Source organism: Phascolarctos cinereus, unplaced genomic scaffold (genome assembly GCF_003287225.1).
Source record: "Phascolarctos cinereus isolate Bilbo 61053 unplaced genomic scaffold, phaCin_HiC Scaffold_5;HRSCAF=322, whole genome shotgun sequence".
In the NCBI taxonomy this organism is placed as follows: domain Eukaryota; kingdom Metazoa; phylum Chordata; class Mammalia; order Diprotodontia; family Phascolarctidae; genus Phascolarctos; species Phascolarctos cinereus.
In genome coordinates, this window is record NW_027555958.1 from 231,394,301 (window position 1) to 231,411,653 (window position 17,353).

The 17,353-nt window shown below is 40.5% G+C and overlaps 2 pseudogenes across 1 annotated transcript in view; one reads left to right on the forward strand and one right to left on the reverse strand.

Annotated features, from left to right (window-relative positions):
- The window catches only part of LOC110204088 (DLA class II histocompatibility antigen, DR-1 beta chain-like), a 212,349-nt pseudogene that overhangs the window by 6,473 nt on the left and 188,523 nt on the right, over positions 1-17,353 (reverse strand). The gene's annotated exons all lie outside the window — the stretch shown is intronic.
- On the forward strand, positions 1,898-2,657 carry LOC110204313 (14-3-3 protein zeta/delta pseudogene; annotated as a pseudogene).

Below are 17,353 nucleotides of genomic sequence, written 5' to 3' on the forward strand. Positions count from 1 at the left end.
GAGCTTTCTGTGATTAATATTTAAGGATTTTGCTTTGTTGGAGTTCACCTTTTTTTCCCCCTCCATGTGAGTCTCGAATAGAGAAACAATCAAAATGTAAGTTATGGAGATATGTTTACCCATGTATAACTGAATGAGGATAGGCTGCCATTTATAAGGAAAACAGAGATGCCATCTCCACATGTAAACTTAAGTGTGTCTGTTTCCTCTAAGGGTGTTGCACTGGTTGCCTGGACAAAGGGGTTGGCTGACAGAACAATGCTGGGCTGAGATAGGCCTCCAGGCACAAGTCTCCTTAACTAGAAGCATGTTGGTGTTGGTGTTGTTCAGTCATTTCAGTCCTGTCCCACTCTTCATGACCCACTTTTGGGTGATTTTCTTGGCAAAGATACTGGAGTGGTTTGTCATTTTTTTCCAGGTCATTTTACAGAAATGAACTGAGGCAAACTGGGTTAAGTGACTTCTCAGGATCATGCAGCTACTAAGTGTCTGAGGTCAGCTTGGAAGTCATGAAGATGAGTCTTCCTGACTCCAGGTCCTGGCTCTATCTGCCGTACCTAACGGTGTCTGTAGGTATGACAAATATTATTTTGTTTCTTTGCTTATAACTCACTTGTTTGGAAAAATACACTGTCTATGTAAAGCACATTTATATGTTACTGTATTGTATTTGGGTCTCCAAATTAACCAAAGTCTACTCTTCTTCCCCTTATACCTCAGTTTTCTAAAGTAGGGATATTTACCCATTACATTGATCTAAATGTCTCTCTAAATCTCTACCACACCAGAATTAATGGCAACAAAAATAGATTAATAGCCACCAAATTTCCTTTTGTGAAGGATGGGAGAAATGAAATTATAGCAATGAAGGGACAGTGAAACAGGCAAGGTTGGTGCAGTGCATTGGCATGAGAAGAAGATCCCAGATCATGCTCCTGGCTGTCAAGGCCAATCAGAATTTCCTCATGGGTTCAGCCCTCTTCTAAAGTGACAAGACATATTCACAATTTTAATGAAGATACAGGCTTAGAGTGAATCCTTCTCTAACAGGCAAATGAGAGGAAAACAAGGTTACCTAGAGCAACAGTCTCAACAAAATGCCCATCAGTTCTTGACTGGTGATGGAAGGAAAAACCACCGCCAACTTTCAATTCATACTGTAGGTATCCGTTGAGGACAAAGGGCAGGTGAACCACCATTCAGAGATCAGGTGACCTACTTGATCCTGCCCATGTTTTCTCCCATGTCGTTGATGGTTGAAATAGTTGATAGTTTTAGTGACCAGCTTCTCTCTTACAAGAGTTCTCTAAAATACAGTTCCAGAACTGCAGGTTCCCTGAGTGTCACCAACTAGTGAACTTTGCTTGAGCCTCTCTTTTTCATAGCAGTACACAGAAGTGCAGAGCTGACAAAGCCAGGCCTACATTAAAATCCATATGTAATTACTCCATATTGAGTACATCATTTCTTTTGTGGGTTGGAGTGTCTCTGATACTTTGTATTCCCAATTCCCAAACAGGGCTGAGCAGAGAATAGTTACTTAATAATTTCCACTTTAGATGACTGGTTACATTGAAGCATTGCCTCCTCCTTCCACTAATGGCTCCCTCTAGGCTTGACTGAGTCTCTGGAACTAACTAAGCAGCCATTATTCTGCTGAGGCTGAAATCCCACTGCTGGGTTTCCCTTGTTCAAGAATGACCGTTAGACCCTGGACAGCTCCTGGCTCAGGCTCAGGCCCTAGCAATCAGAGTTGCACAAGAGACACTATACCAAAGGGTTATACTCCTGCAAGCGTCAAGAAATTGAAGGGTTGGCCACTGCTGATGCCCAGAGACCGTTGAATCTCCTGTCCATCTGTCTGCCGCCACTCACTTCAGGTACAGAACCTTCAGTCATGGATAAAAATGAGTTGGTGCAGAAGGTCAAATAGGCTGAGCAGGCTGAGACATATGATGACATGGCAGCCTGCATGAAGTCTGTAACTGAGCAAGGAGTTGAATTATCCAGTGAGGAGAGAAATCTTCTCTCTGTTGCTCATAAAAATGCCATAGGAGCCCAAAGGTCATCTTGGAGCGTTGTTCCAAGTATTCAGCCAAAGATGGAAAGTGCTAAGAAAAAACAGCAGATGGCCTGAGAATATATAGAGAAAATTAAGAGCGAACTAAGAGATATCTGCAATGATGTACTGTCTCTGTTGGGAAAGTTCTCGATTCCTGATTCTTCACAAGCAGAAAGCAAAGTTTTCTATTTGAAAGTGAAAGGAGACTATTCCCGTTATTTGGCTGAGTTTGCTGCTGGTGATGAGAGGAAAGGAATAGTGGATCAATCACAACAAGCATATCAAGAAGCTTTTGAAATCGGCAAAAAGGAGATGCAGCCAACGCATCCTATAAGATTGGGTCTGGCCTTGAACTTCTCTGAGTTCTCTTACGAGATCCTGAACTCTCCAGAGAAAGCCTGCTCCCTTGCTAAGACAGCTTTTGATGAAGCCATTGCTGAACTTGATACACTAAGTGATGAATCGTACAAAGACTGCACACTAATAATGCAATTATTGAGAGACAACTTGACATTGTGGACATCAGACACCCAAGGAGATGAAGCTGAAGCAGGAGAAGGAGGGGAGAATTAACCAGCCTTCTGACTTTTGTCTGCCTCATTCTAAACCACTCAGTACACCATTTGTCATCCATGCTGTCCCACAGATAGTTTTTGTTTATGGTTTATGACAGGTTTATGTTACTTCTTTGTGGATTTCTATATTCCTCATGTGGAATATGAGGAGAATAGAGCCAGTTAACATTTGCGGAGTTATCTGTTTTAATCTGAGGTGCCAAACAGAGGGATATGGAATTTTTATACACGTTTTACAGGTTCAGCATAGTACTTTCGGTACACTGTGATTTCACAAGGCCAGTGTTAAAACAGCTTCCATGTCTAAGCAAAGAAAACTGCATACGTATTGGTCAGTCCTGGTGGGGGGGATGAAGGAATACTTGGTTCCAGCCACAGGTGTAGTTATTGTGGATACTTTAGGGTTCCAGCACTCATGGCTGTGGTAGAAACAGATGTCCCATCGATATTACACATCATTCCACGTGTATCTGTGGAATGCACAATCTCAACATGTACACCTTTATGATTGCAGTTGCAAAAGTGTTGCTTAAGACAAAGGTTTAACCCAGTCAGTTTACTCTGGAGAAGGGCAGAAACGTTTCACATTCCATTATTTGTAAAGTTACCTGTTGTTCACTTTCATTATTTTTGCTACAATCATTTTATTTGTATTTAATAGTTTAGGCAACCTAAGAACAAATGTACAAGTAAAGACACAGGAAAACATGAATTGCTTCATATTCATAAAGTCACTGTATACCAAGCACAGCAGTAAAACAAAAACCCAGGATTCAACTTTTTTAGGTTTTTTGCCCTTGTGATTTTTTTGATACTTGGCTAACATGCATGTGCTGTAAAAATAGTTAACAGAGAAATAACTTGAGATGATGGCTAGCTTTGTTTAATGTCTTTGAAATGTTCATGAATAATCCAAGCATAATTGTTAAGCATATGTGTATTAAGTTGACGTAAGTGGAATAAAAGCTTGATAAAGTGACTCTAAAAAAAAAAAAATTGAAGGGTTTCCTAGATACACCATCCATGAGAGATCCAAGCCAGGTGATTGACCTGATTAGAGAGGAGGTGGCTAGGCTGGGGGCCAGGACAGTATGTAGGGGAGATGTTTGGGACAGCATTAAAGGGCCTTTGATCTGATCACTACCTACCTGCAAACCTAGCTCTGGTTGGAAAGGTTTCTGTCATAGCCCAGAAGGCTCTTTTTTGAGGATGGAGGATTTTGACAATGTGGCCCCAACATACCTTTTAACTTTCACTGTATAAATTATTCCACTCACTGAAATTTATAGTGTCACAAAATTAATCTTTTCACTGTCCCAATGCCACATTCCATCACTTGTCTCTGTTTTTGCATTGGCTGTTTCCCGTGCCTAGAATGGACCCCTTCATCTCTACTTCTTAGACCCACAACCACTTTCTACATGAAGCTTTTCATGACAGACAAGTGGAGATTTATGTATATTGAACCTGGGATATTTCTTCAGCCCATGAACAAAGTATAAAGATAAAAGAAATCCTATCCTGACTCAGCCTCCTTGGTCTCTCTAGCTCATAGTTGGCCTCTGACCTGCCTCAGAGGGAAGCATAGGAAAATGCTGCCATTACTATGTTAACCCAAGGGCTAGGAATGGGTCCCAAATACCTTGGCTTCATGCAAGGCTTTCAAATCCTCCCATTCTTCCAGGGAGGGGTAAGCAAAATAAGAAAGCTCTTCCCTTATAAACACCAAAGTTGAAACCAGTTTAGATTTGGCCTTCTAAGGGAAGGTGTTTAGGAGGACAGGAAAGTTTAGGTGGGAGTTTGATGGGGAGAGTAGAGACCGAGAGCACCTGAGAAGGGTGGGTTTAGGGACAGAGAAGGGGAGAGGAAGCAAGAGTATACTTGGAATTTGGATTAAAGGGAGAAAAGGAGCATAGGAATAGGATGATGGGACTTTAGAGACCAGTTTCTTCCACCTTCCCATCCCTCAAGTGCCAGCCTAGTCATAGCCTTCTTTGGTCTAAGCCATATGGAGAGGAGCATTTCTCTTATTTCTCCACCTATCCTGCCTAGGGAGCTACTGCTCTATACTTACCTGGGCTTCTCTGCTGCAGGCACCAGGGAATTTAGCACCAGCAGGGTCATCATCAAACTTTTGTCCACACACACAGCATCCCAGGGATAGGGAAAAGACAAGGGATCCAGAGGAATGGCAGTCAGGGTGGTCCCCAGTCCATAGAAATTGCCCCTAAAATGTCCATGATAAGAACTTAAGTGCTCTCTTGGTGCTCCAGGATTGGGCAACCTCCGAGGTTGGAGAACCAATCTGGATCAGGACTGAGCTACATCGTCAGTTCCTAGGCAGAGGTCTCATTGAAAGACTCTCTTCAAATACTTACATTTTCCTGATGGAAAAAGAACAGAATTCCTGGAATCTCATGATTACCAAGGATCTCCAAGGTTACTTCTTCCCTAGACTATTGCAATAGGCTCTTCCTTGGTCTCTTTGCCTCCAATATCTCTCCCTTCTTGAATCCACAATACACAGAACTAATTGAATGATATTGCTGAAGCATGTAAGTTTGACTGTAGCATCCCCTGCTCAAAAACCTCCAGTGGCTCCCTATTGTCTCTAAAATTAAATTCCAAGTTTCTTGTTTAGCGTTTGAAGACCTTCATGACTTGACCCCAGCCAGGGAACTCTTCAGCATTTTGACACCTTCCAGCCTTTTATTAAAAATAGAACCACTAGATGGCACAGCAGCTGCAGTCAGATGAGCTTTCAGTCATCCTCTGATCTGCAGGTTGTCTGGTGCCTGCGGGCACAACCACTCCAGCCCCGGCCTCCCCTAACCTGGGTCAGTTTTTGGGAAGTGTTATCAGCCTAGCTTGGAGATACAAAGGTGTATAAAGATAAAACACAGAGATTAGCATAAAAGGAGAGTAAATCTATTAGTACAGATTGAGTCATAGAGATCTGGATACAATTCCCAAGTGTCAGGCCAGATCATACTACAGTTTGGCTGAGATTATTGGCAATGCTATAGAATCCAGTGATAACATAGTTAAGGAGTACACATATGGGCCCCTTGCTCTCTTTTCCCATAAAAAGACATTCTTCATTAGGTTCTGCGGTAAAAGGCCTTTGAAGCCAATTTCTTGTAGAAAGTTTGGGCAAGTGTGAGTGTATAATAGAATTTCTGTGTTCACAGTTCTGCTGCAGTGTAGATGGCAGCCACTGTAGCTCTTTTATAGACAATAATATATATAAAATAGTGCCACACATTTCACATGCCAGATATTCAGATACATAAATAAATATTTTTTATATTTATATTTGAAGAATGTGCTTAAAGAATATTAGATACATATATTATATATTTTTTTAATATCTGACCAATGAAATGTGTGGAATTTTTACTGCCTAAGGTGAGTGGCAACCCACTGCCAGTATGAATTCCTTAAGGAATTTCTTGGCTATATCAGTGGAGTCTGCATGAGTAAAAGCAAGGGGAGGTTTTTACTCATCTGGAATTTTCAATTAGATTACCGAGGACAAACAAAGTGTTGATAGTAAAAATGTCAACTAAAAAGAACATAATAATCAATGCAATATTTAGGTAAGTGAGTGAATTCAACCTGCAAGTTTCCAAATGCTCCCTGTGGTGACAGCAGGGCAGTTATTATGCACTGCCAATTTGAATGCCAACCTCATTGGGCAGGAGAAATGATGCTTTTTTTTTTGCCAGGAGGGTAAACTTGGAGCAGCACTTTTTTTCTGACTTCCACAATAAGAAGACTGTTCCACTTTGCTCTTATGAACCAGAGTGGGACAAGTACAAGAAGTTGTTTTGGCGCCCTCAAGTGGCCATCTCAGGAAACACCAGGTTGTCATGATACAGACTATGATTCACCAAGACAGCCATCTTTTGCTTTTTGTAGTGCCTCATCTTACAGGATGGCCAGATACAAAGTCTGACCAGCGATTATTGGTCTCTGGATAGACGAATGGGAACAGATGTAGGAGTTGAGGGCTGGAAAAGGAGGGGAAAAGTATTTCTTAAGATTCTGCTGTTGGCCAGGCACTGTGCTTAAGAACTCTATAAATGTCATTTCATTGGATTAAAAGGAAGTCCAGTAAAATGGATCTACAGGTCATTTCCTCTGTAATGTCCTAATAGGGCTATACAAGCCTCAAAATTCAGAAATTTGAAGAAGGTCATACACTGGCGTCTCACAGAGCTAAAGGCTCCAGGTGAAGTCAGGAATACTATTATTTTCTGCATTAGACTAAAATCATGCACTACACCAAATGTATATTTAAGATCCATAAATTTGACTGAAGTCTGGTGATCAATGATAGAGACACAAGTGAAAGTAACATCAGAAAATTGGGCAGAACAAGTATGAGAGAGAAAAAGCTTTGGACAGATTTCTAAGGGCAGACAGAATACCTTGTGGCCAACTGTCCTTTACAGCCATCCAGGAATAAGGAATATTGGACTTATGGAGAAGACATCTTTTGGTTAATCTGGGAGGAAGGAGTGTGGTGATAGAAATAGAGGCATGGTGTTCTCCACTTGGGCATAGGCAACAAGGAAGCAGGATTAAGGACAGGGCAATGTATCAGGAATGATATGGATCACTGACAGCAATTGGTTTTCCTGCTTAAAGTGCTAGAAATATGGAATGAGGGCCATGACTGCATGAGGATAGCTACTATGAGGATTACCAGGTCTGGCAGATGTCCTTGGATATACACTCTATTTATCAAGTATAATCAGATGGATCCACACCAAGCAGACCACTTTACTGCTAGGCAACGGGCCTTTATAGTGGACATCAGAATGGCTCCCAGATATTCTAAGGATAAGTGCTTGTGGAAGGATCCATTGTTGATCTTTACACAACACATACACACAGACACACACAGAGTAACCTCTACAAAGGCTGGGCCTTCTGTTATCTGATCTCATTATGTCTTCCCAATCTATATAAACTCTGGTACTTTGGCCAGGAGTTAGGAGCTTAAAAGAGCACCAAAATGGAATTCTTTCCATCCCAGTCAGTAGTGTCCCCATAGACCTATCACTGACAGAGCCATAGATTACTGCATGAAATTTGCATCAATCAATTAAGAAGCATTTAGTAAGGGCTTAGTATAGTCTAGGGACTGTGCTAAGGCCTAGGGATAGAAAAACACAAATGAAACAGTCCTTGTCCTCAAAGCACTCTTAATCTACTAGGAGAAAATAATAGCTGCTGAACAAGATGGTGCCTAAACAGAGAAGGCTTCCTAGCTCCCCACTACTCCAGCAAAAACTGAAATTCATGCCAGGACAAATAATGATCAAGAAATCCAATAAGAAGCTATGCAATGTGGTTTCTTCCCCTCCAAAAGTCTTCAAAGTTAACCAGTAGCTCATGGACAAAAGCAAAGAGGGCTACCAGCAAAAGCAGCACCAGGTCAGGTGAACAAGCCAATAGCATCCCAGCAGCACCTCAGCCCTGTGGAGCTTCAGGGTTCTGTTTCTAAAGGCAATAACAGAGAAGGGCTCCTTTAGCAAGCTGTAGAATGGTGGTATTCCCACAGTGGCTCCTGAAAGCCCCAGGACTAGCAGCAACCAATTGACATGAGGCAGCAAGCAGGGCTGCTGCAGTTCTGAGCAGGACATCCCAACCTCTGAGTTCCCTACTATCCTATCCTAAATGTGTATAAAGGGACCTGAAGGTCTAATGATCTTATTGAAAGCAGAATTCAAAGATCCAAGGGTTGTCCTCCCTAGGAAGAGGAGGTCAGCACAGGAATTCAGGTGACACAAGGAAATCACCCCACCAAAAGGCATAGTAGAGAGGCAGAGTCTGACCCTGGCTCAAAGCCCTAATTCAAGAATTAAAGAAGAAAAAATGCGTAAACCAAGGAAGACACAATTTGAAAATTATTGGAAACCTAGAGATCTCCTAAGAGAAGAAGAAAGAAACAAGATTGGGAGTGAAACAAGGATGTCCATTATCACCACTGTTGTTCAGTATGGTACTAGAAACTTTAGCTTGAGCAATAAGAGAAGAAAAAGAAATTGAAGGCAGTAGAATAGGCAAAGAAGAAACAAACCTATTACTCTTTGCAGATGATATGGTGGTATACTTAGAGAATCCTAAAGAATCAAGAAAAAAAAACACTACTTCAAATAATAAACAACTGTGGCAAAGTTGCAGGATAGAAAATGAACCCACATAAATCATCAGCATTTCTATATTACTAACAATCCCAACAGCAAGAGATAGAAAGAGAAATTCCATTTAAAGTTAGTGTAGACATCATAAAATATTTGGAAGTCTAACTGCCAAGACAACCAAGGAAGTGTGAACACAATTACAAAACACTTTTCACACAAATAAAGCCAGATAGATCTAAATAACTGGAAAAATATCAGCTGCTCATGGGTAGGCTCAGCTAATGTAATGAAAATGACAATTCTACCTAAGTTAAGTTACTTATTCAGTGCCATACCAATTAAACTGCCAAAAAATGATGACAAAAATTCATCTGGAAGAACAAAAGACCCAGATTATCTGGGAAGCAATCAAAAGAAATACTAGGGAAGGTGGCCTTGCCCTACAAGATCTAAAACTGTATTATAAAGTAGCCATCATCAAAACTGCTTGGGCCCGGATAAGAAATGGAATGGCGGATCAGTGGAATAGGTGAGGTACACAAGAACACAGTAGTGAATGACTATAGTAATCTCCTATTTGATAAACCAAAAGACTCCAGCTTCTGGCATAAGAACTAACTATTTAACAAAAACTGCTGGGAAACCTGGAAAAGAGTATGATGGCAACTAGGCATAGGCCAAGATTGTATAAAGTATGTGAAGATAAATTCAAAATGGATACACAATCTAGATATAAAGGCCAGTACTACAAGGAAAGTAGGAGAGCAAGGAATAGTTCACCTGTCAGATTTATGGAGGACAGTATTTGTGATCAAACAAGAGATAGAGAACATTATGAAATGCAAAATGGATAATTCTGATAACATTAAACTGAAAAGTGTTTGCACCAATGAAGTCAATGCAATCAAGATGAAAATGGAAGCAGAAAGCTAGGAAACAGTTTTTAGAGCCAGTGGATCTCTGATAAGGGCCTAATTTCTAAAATATTTAGAGAACTGCCTCAAATTTATAAGAACATAAGCCATACCTTAATTGTTAAATGGTCAAAACATATGAGCAGGCAGTTTTCAGATGAAAAAATTAAAGCTATCTATAGTCATAAGAAAAATTTTCTAAATCACTGCTGATTAGAGAAATGGAAATCAAAAGAACTCTGAGGTACCACACTACGCTGATCAGATTAGCTAACATGACAAAATAGGAAAATGATAAATGTTGGAGAAGACATAGATAAATTGGAACATTAATGCATTGTTGGTGAAGTTGTGAACTGATCTTACTGTTTTGGAGAACAATTTGGAATTGTGCCAAAAGGGCTGTAAAAACTGTGCATATCCTTTTTGATACAGCAATGCCACTTCTAGGTCAGTATCTCAAAGTGATCATATGAATGGGAAAAGGACCCACATGTATAAAAATATTTCTAGCAGCTCTTTTTGTGGTGGCCAAGAATTGGAAATTGAGGGGATGCCATCAATTGGGGAATGGCTGAATAAGAGGTGGTATATGAATGTAACGGCATATTACCATTCCACAAGAAATGATGAGCAGGCAGACTTTAGAAAAGCCTGCACTTATATGAACTGAAGCTGAGTGAAGTGAGCAGAACCAGGAGAACAGTGTACACAGCAGTAATAGCAATATTGTGCAATGACTAACTTTGATGGACTTAGCTCTTTTCAGCAATTCAAAGATATAAGACAATTCCAAAAGACTCATGATGGAAAATGCTATCCACATCCAGAAAAAGAACTATAGAGTCTGAATGTAGATCGAAGCATACTATTTACTCTCTTTTTCTTCTTGTTGTTTCTTCTTCCTTGTGGTTCCTCCCATTGGTTCTATTTCTTCTCTACATCATCACTAAGGTGAAAATGTGTTTAATATGAATGAACCTGTAGAGCCAATATCAGATTGTGTGCTGTCTTGGCGAAGGATTGGGAGAACTCAAAAAGAGTTAGAACGTAGAACTCAAAACCTTATGGAAGTGAATGTCAAAACTAAAAGTTAATTAATTGATTAATTTTAAAAAGAAATTATTAGAGACAGTTTGATGATGTACTACTGACATTTTAGTGGGGGAATAGAAAAAAATAGTGTCTTCAACACTTCAATGGCTTCAAAGCTTATTGAGGACATTAAGGAAGAGAAAAAAAAACGAAGGGGGTAAAATGGATCTGCTCTGAGGGTTGGAAGAGAGGAAAGAAAGGAAGCATCAAAGGAATATACTGGAAAAAGGAAGAGAAGGTAGAATCTTCATAAATGCAGTGCATGAGAAAAAGTGTGTACATATTTGGAGGAAGAAGAGGAGGGTGAGCTTTATTAGATGAATCTGTCTTAGCTAAAATGAAAGGATGATTGATCACAGATTAATGTAGAAATATATATCAAATTCATCAGGGGAAGAAGGGAGTTTGGGGTAGGCATGGTAATCATGAAGATAATATTAGGAAGGAATTAATTGCAAGGAAAAAAGATAAAGGAAGGAGGGAGGGAGGAAGGAAAATAGGAATGAAAAGAGGGAGGAGAGAGCAAAGGAGGTAGGGAAGAAAATCTTCCTGATCTTTAAGGGAGGATTAAAAGAAAAAAATAAAAGAACTAGAATCTAAGAGTGGGTTCCCTATCAATTGGGAATGAGTGAACAATTTGTAGTATAGGAATGAATGAAATATTATTGAGCATAAGAAATGATGCCAAAGACCATCTCAGATCATGCTGGGGACTGTGCATTGAAGTAGAGTGAAGTGAGCAGAACCAGGAGAATAATTCATACCAAAACCCAACACTGCAAAGGAAAACAATTTGGTAAAGTTTAAGAACTCTAATCAATGCAGTGACTAGTCATATCTCCAGAGGACCTGTGATGAAGCAAGTTACTCACTTTCTGATAAAGATGTAATGGACTCAAAGTACAGAAACAAAATCCACTTTTGACTACAGCCACTGTGAAAATGCATTTTGCTTGAGTATGCTTATTTATTACAAAGGTTTTCATTCTTTCTTTCCTTTAGTGTCTTGAGGGGGCTTTGTGTTTGAGAGGGAAGGGAGAGTTAGCAATACTGATGCCAAAAAAGAAGGCCACTGAAACATTTTTTTAATGCACAGAAATCAACAGAAGGAAATTCAGAAGAAAGCACAGACAGCATGATCAGTTTTGAAAGGAATATACAAATTTATTATATACTTATTTTAAAAAGCAGCATGAAATGGAGTCTCAGAATCCATATTCAATCCTCTTTTGTTTTCTAATATGTATATAGAACACCCTTTATTTGGTGTTCAAATTCAAAATTTAAAAAGATAAAAAATGAAGTATGTACATATATAACCCTGTATGACAATATGCCAAAGAAATGCAATGTTATTATGTGTCTCTATCCAGCCAGCCATCTCTCCCTTTAACATTACTCTCCTCCATATAACTCCTTTTCCCTGACACTGTGGATTTATGTCACTTTATGGGGCCTTCAATGTAGGGCAGAGACAAGAGAAGATTGAGATAAGGCCATTAACTACACAAACTTGGCCCAGTAGTACATGGCCTGGGCTGTGAACTCTGATGTCCAGAACAAGCCGGCTCATATCTTCATAGACAACAAGGTACAGGAAAAGTCCTAAGGTGGAGAGCAAGGAATTCAATTTCTAGTCCTGGTTCTTCCACTGATTGGGTATAAAACTTTGGAGAAAATCCATTCCCCTTCCTAAGGTACGTTTAAAATAAATTTAATGTGTGTGGTGGGGGGAGGACAGTGTAGAGATCCTTACATTGTATTTCAGGATTCTGAGGTTGGAAATGGACACCATAAAAAAAAAAAGAAAAAGAAAAGAAATGGACCATCATGACCATCCATTTGCACTCAAACTTTTCTTCCATACACTATTTTTCAGACAAGTTAGGACAACTCCCTCTGCTAGCTTGTACTTTGCAGAGCACCCTCTCACTTGAATGGGAAGAGCTAGTCCTGATGCAGTTTAGAGTGCTAGGAACCCCAAAATGCAAGGGTACAGGGTGGGTCTGCCTCAAAAAAATTCAACCACTCAAGCCTTCTTTCATTAGTGATGCTAGTTGGGTAGGAGAGATTCTTAGGGAGTGGCTGCAAGTTAACAGGGTAAAATTGATACTTCTATACAAGAAAAGATAGTGAGAAGATCTGGATGAGATTAAGAAGTGGAAAGTAGCCAGGGGTGGGCCAGGTACAGGCAATGAAAGGAGTTAAGTGGTCTGAGAGCCACAGTGAAAGAGCAGTTAAAAGGATTATTGCATATCTAGGTAAGATGGACAGGAAGCCTTAGGGAAATGCCAGTGACCTGAGCTGCTGGAATGTGTGAGCAAGTTCAGGGACTGGGAGTCTTTTCCTTTTGGTGGTCCAGGTCCTATCCCCATCATTACCCGTGTGAGATTATAATCACATATGTGATCCTTGAGAGCTGAACACACCTGAAACTCTGATTTTTAGAACTTGCTATTCAAGATTTTATGGAACTATTAACTGATATTATTCTGAGTCTGACTCCAGATATCATTGTCAAGGAATGCTACTGAGCTAATGTTCCATGATGCCAGCAACCCTATGAAATCTATGAACTACATCTATGAACTGCAGTGTTCTCATAGGAAAGTCTGGGAGAACAATTATTTACATGAGCTGAGGCAGGATTCTTTTGATTCAGTTTCCCCAATATGACACATGGCTGACTTTAAGTCTGGCTCAGTGCAACTGGCCATCTACATAACTTCTGCCTGGAACTGACATGAAGTTAGGGAAACATTATTCCCTTACTATAGTTATGTACCTATTTATGGAACTAACTCTAAATGTTGTTGTTGTTGTTATTATTGACGATGATGATGATGATGATGATGATAGCCAACATGCTCCATTTGGCAGATGCAGACATCTCCACACTGGGGATGGAGCGGTCATTTCCAACACCAAGAAGAACCTAGAAAGTTCAAACTCCATTATGGATCAAACATATATCTACAACCCTAGCTGCCTCTTCCTGCCTAATCAAGAGCCTTTTGCCTTTAATGGTATCAGGAAGGAGACCAATGATAGAACAGACAACCAGACTGTGGCATCTAGGGAAAGCCATCATTGCTGGATATCCTGTCATTTCATGCTCAACTGGAAGAAAAAAAATGCAATCCTGTGGGAGAAAGTCAATACAATTTTTCTTATCAAAATCCTACCTCAGTCTCCATTGCATAGAAAGGTTCCAGTGCCCCTTCCATTTTACCCACAACTTGGCTGTAACCATGTACCTTGTTATATAAGCCGTACACCTTAGCTGGCAGGAAGCAGTCATGGATCATCAATCCATGGTGCTGAATTATTGCAGCTCAGACTCATCACCATTCTAGGATATAGGGGTATTAGCAGGTGAGTTTTCTGATTACAGATTCTTCAACTTTACAACTGGGCACTAAGGTCATTTTTCACAGATCTTTCACCACTTCAAGAGGTTTTCAGAACAAACATTAAGGGATATTCCTAGTCCCATTGAAGAAATTAATTGGATACATGTCTGCACCTCTTGTGCTAAGTAGTTAATTCTCCAAGGTTTTCCTCTGAATCTCTCTTCTTTTCTAATTCTTTCTTTAGCACTATTCTTTCATTTGCAATGTCACCTTAAACTCTTTTAAAAATACTTTTAAAAATTCTTGCTTCATTTCTTCTAGGAATTACAACTGACCTGTCACCAAAACACCAAGCAGTGTTGTTGTTGTTGTTTTCAATCTATTTTGGAGCTGTTCTCTTCTGAATTGGATTCTCAGCAACCTAGCATTATTTATACCGAGGGTTTCTTTGTCTATGCATTCTTCCGGCTTTACTTCCCAGATTGGTATTGTAATGCAGAACATTATTTTACCATTTAGGTAGTAGGGCCCTTTAGGCAATGGAAAGCAGAAGTTGCTGCTTAATCTTGCCCCAGACCTCTTTGCTCCTAAATCTAAACAATAGTGAAATGTACTCCTGCATGGCTTAAGCACAGCCCATACCTCCAAAGCAAATGGATAAGAAAACTTGCAATACAATGGCTTTAGATAATTATGTTTATACCAGAAACCAGGACACCTGGTCTGGTTTGTGTGATCCCTGACCTGTAATGATGGGGTGCTCGGGTGCTTGTGCTTATACTTTTGCCCCAAAATGCCTCCCTAGTCTCAGAAACACTATCTCTAACAACCACTCCCCAGCCCAAGGACGCTGTGCCTAGCAGTATTCATGCATGGGCCTCAGCAAGATCCTTATCTGGCTGCTCAGGTCCTAGCCCTCAGATCATATCTCTGGAAAACTCCAAATTCCTTAGCAAGACCCTTATCTGGCTGCTCAGGAAAGTTTGCAGAGCATTATCATATCTACACAGAGGGAGAAGGGTGTCCTTGACCAGCCAGACTTCAAAGATCCATCCCCCTCCCTGTCCTGTATACTCCCTATATAAACCCTAGCTCAACCCCTGATGGGGGCTGCTTGATTTGGATGTGAATATCCCTGGCAGCCGCGCTAATAAAGTCCACAATTTAAAATTAGCTTGGGTCGTCAACTCGCTCATTTCTCGGTATAACAGTATTAGACTCTACATATTTCTCAAGAGAATATCAAGGCATTGAATGGTCTGGGTCTGGAATCCTGCTGCTGCTTTCTCTGGGAATTGCCTTCTTCAAGAATCAGAGGGGCAGCTCATACCAGAGAGTCACAAATATTCAATGTCCTCTGATACTCTGACCTAGAGCATGGTCTTATGTTTGCCCTCCTGGACTTTCCAGGGTCGAAACACTTGGTTAGGTCTGGGCAACGCAACTGTGGTTTAGGGCTGCAAAGGACTCCACCAGTCATTTGGTCCATTCTCTCCCCAACCACTGTTTTATAGTACAGAATTTGAACTCCAAGACCAAGGTCACACAGTAAGTCATTTGGAGAAATCATTCTTTTCTTCCACAGTTCAAACCTAACATCCTCTTTCTTGACCTTCCCAAGAGATGGGGAGATTACTTCTTTGAATCTTCTTTGGACTCCTATATCAATTTCTTGTATGTAACACACATCTTGTGTACTAAATTAGTAGTTATATTTTCATATGAACAGGGATTATGTACAGCATTATACTTTGTATGTCCTCCCACCCCAAGCATGGTGCTGAGCAGGGTGGTTACTTAACCAATATTTGTAGTTTGGATGACTGGACACATGGGGACACTTCCTGCTCAGTCTATCCACAGCTAACACAAGACCTGACTAGAACTGTGGGTTCTCTTAAACATCCCACCCTCCTGGGACTAAGAGTTCGCTGCTCTGGCCCTGACAAACAAGTGCTGGGATGCCACTGTCTCAGGCTCAACCCCTAGAAATGGGTGGTATTCATGAAACTCACCCACAGAGGTTGTACTATCTGCAATCATGAAGAACTTCAAGGTTCTGACAAACGTCAATCAAATTACAGACCCCAAAGACAGAGTTATTGGAAACTCCAGCTACCAGGTCAGGCTCTCCTGTAGGGGAGATAGCTTAACAATGTCAGAAGGTCCTTCATCTGACACTTTCTACCTATAAGATAGCCTTGGCTGGAACATAATTCTGTTATAGCCCAGAGGACTTTTTCCCCAGGACAAGGAATCCCTAACCCCCTGCTGTGCAGTCAGAGAGCTCCTGGCTATAGGTTCCAGGACCATCAGCTTAAAAAAGTAGTGGTACTAGTGGATGTGGGGTCAGGGAATGTGTCTGCCAGCAGCAACACGAAATAAGCCCTGCCTGGGTCAGAGATGGGGAAGTGAGAGAGGGCTTGGGGCAGGTCGGGTCTGGGCAGGTCATTTCCAGTTCATTAACATATGATCATGAAGACACAAGAAAGTGCATCCTGGTTCAGCCTTCTCAATCTCTCCTGCATAGTATCAACTTCTGAGCTACTTTCTACGGACAGATGAAGATATCTCCCTTCCCACCATTCCCATTCCATAATGTTTTCTATAATGTCTAAGACTGGGTACCAGTCACCCCAACTTCATTAAATTCCTTCTAATCTCACCTGTAAGGGGAAAGCAAGCAAAGCTTATTCCCCAATAACACCAAAGTTAAAATGAGCTTAGCAGTTTAAACATGGCAGTGAAAATTGTAAGAGAGAAAGACTTAGAATTAGGTTTGATGGGGAAAGTTGAGACTTTTAGGCCCTCTGCATCTACTTTGGGGAAGTGATGAAAAAGACTTGTGAGAAAACACTATAGGAGAAACAGCACTATAGGATATTCTAAAGCAAGAATGTCCATTTTTGAAATAAAGTGTGTATTTTTAATTTTTATTAATTTATTTTTAGTTTTCAGCAATCCCCTTCCACACTCCTTTGAGTTTCAAATTTTTCTCCCCCCCCACCTTTCTCCGCAAGATGATTTGTAATCCGATATAAGGTGTACATATATATTCCTATGAAACATATTTTCACATTAATCATGTTGTAAGGAACGATTAGAACTAATAGGAGAAACCACCAGAAAGTGGAAATAAAATGAAACAGGAAAAAAAAGAGCAAATAGTATGCCTCAATCTATATTCAAACTCCACAGT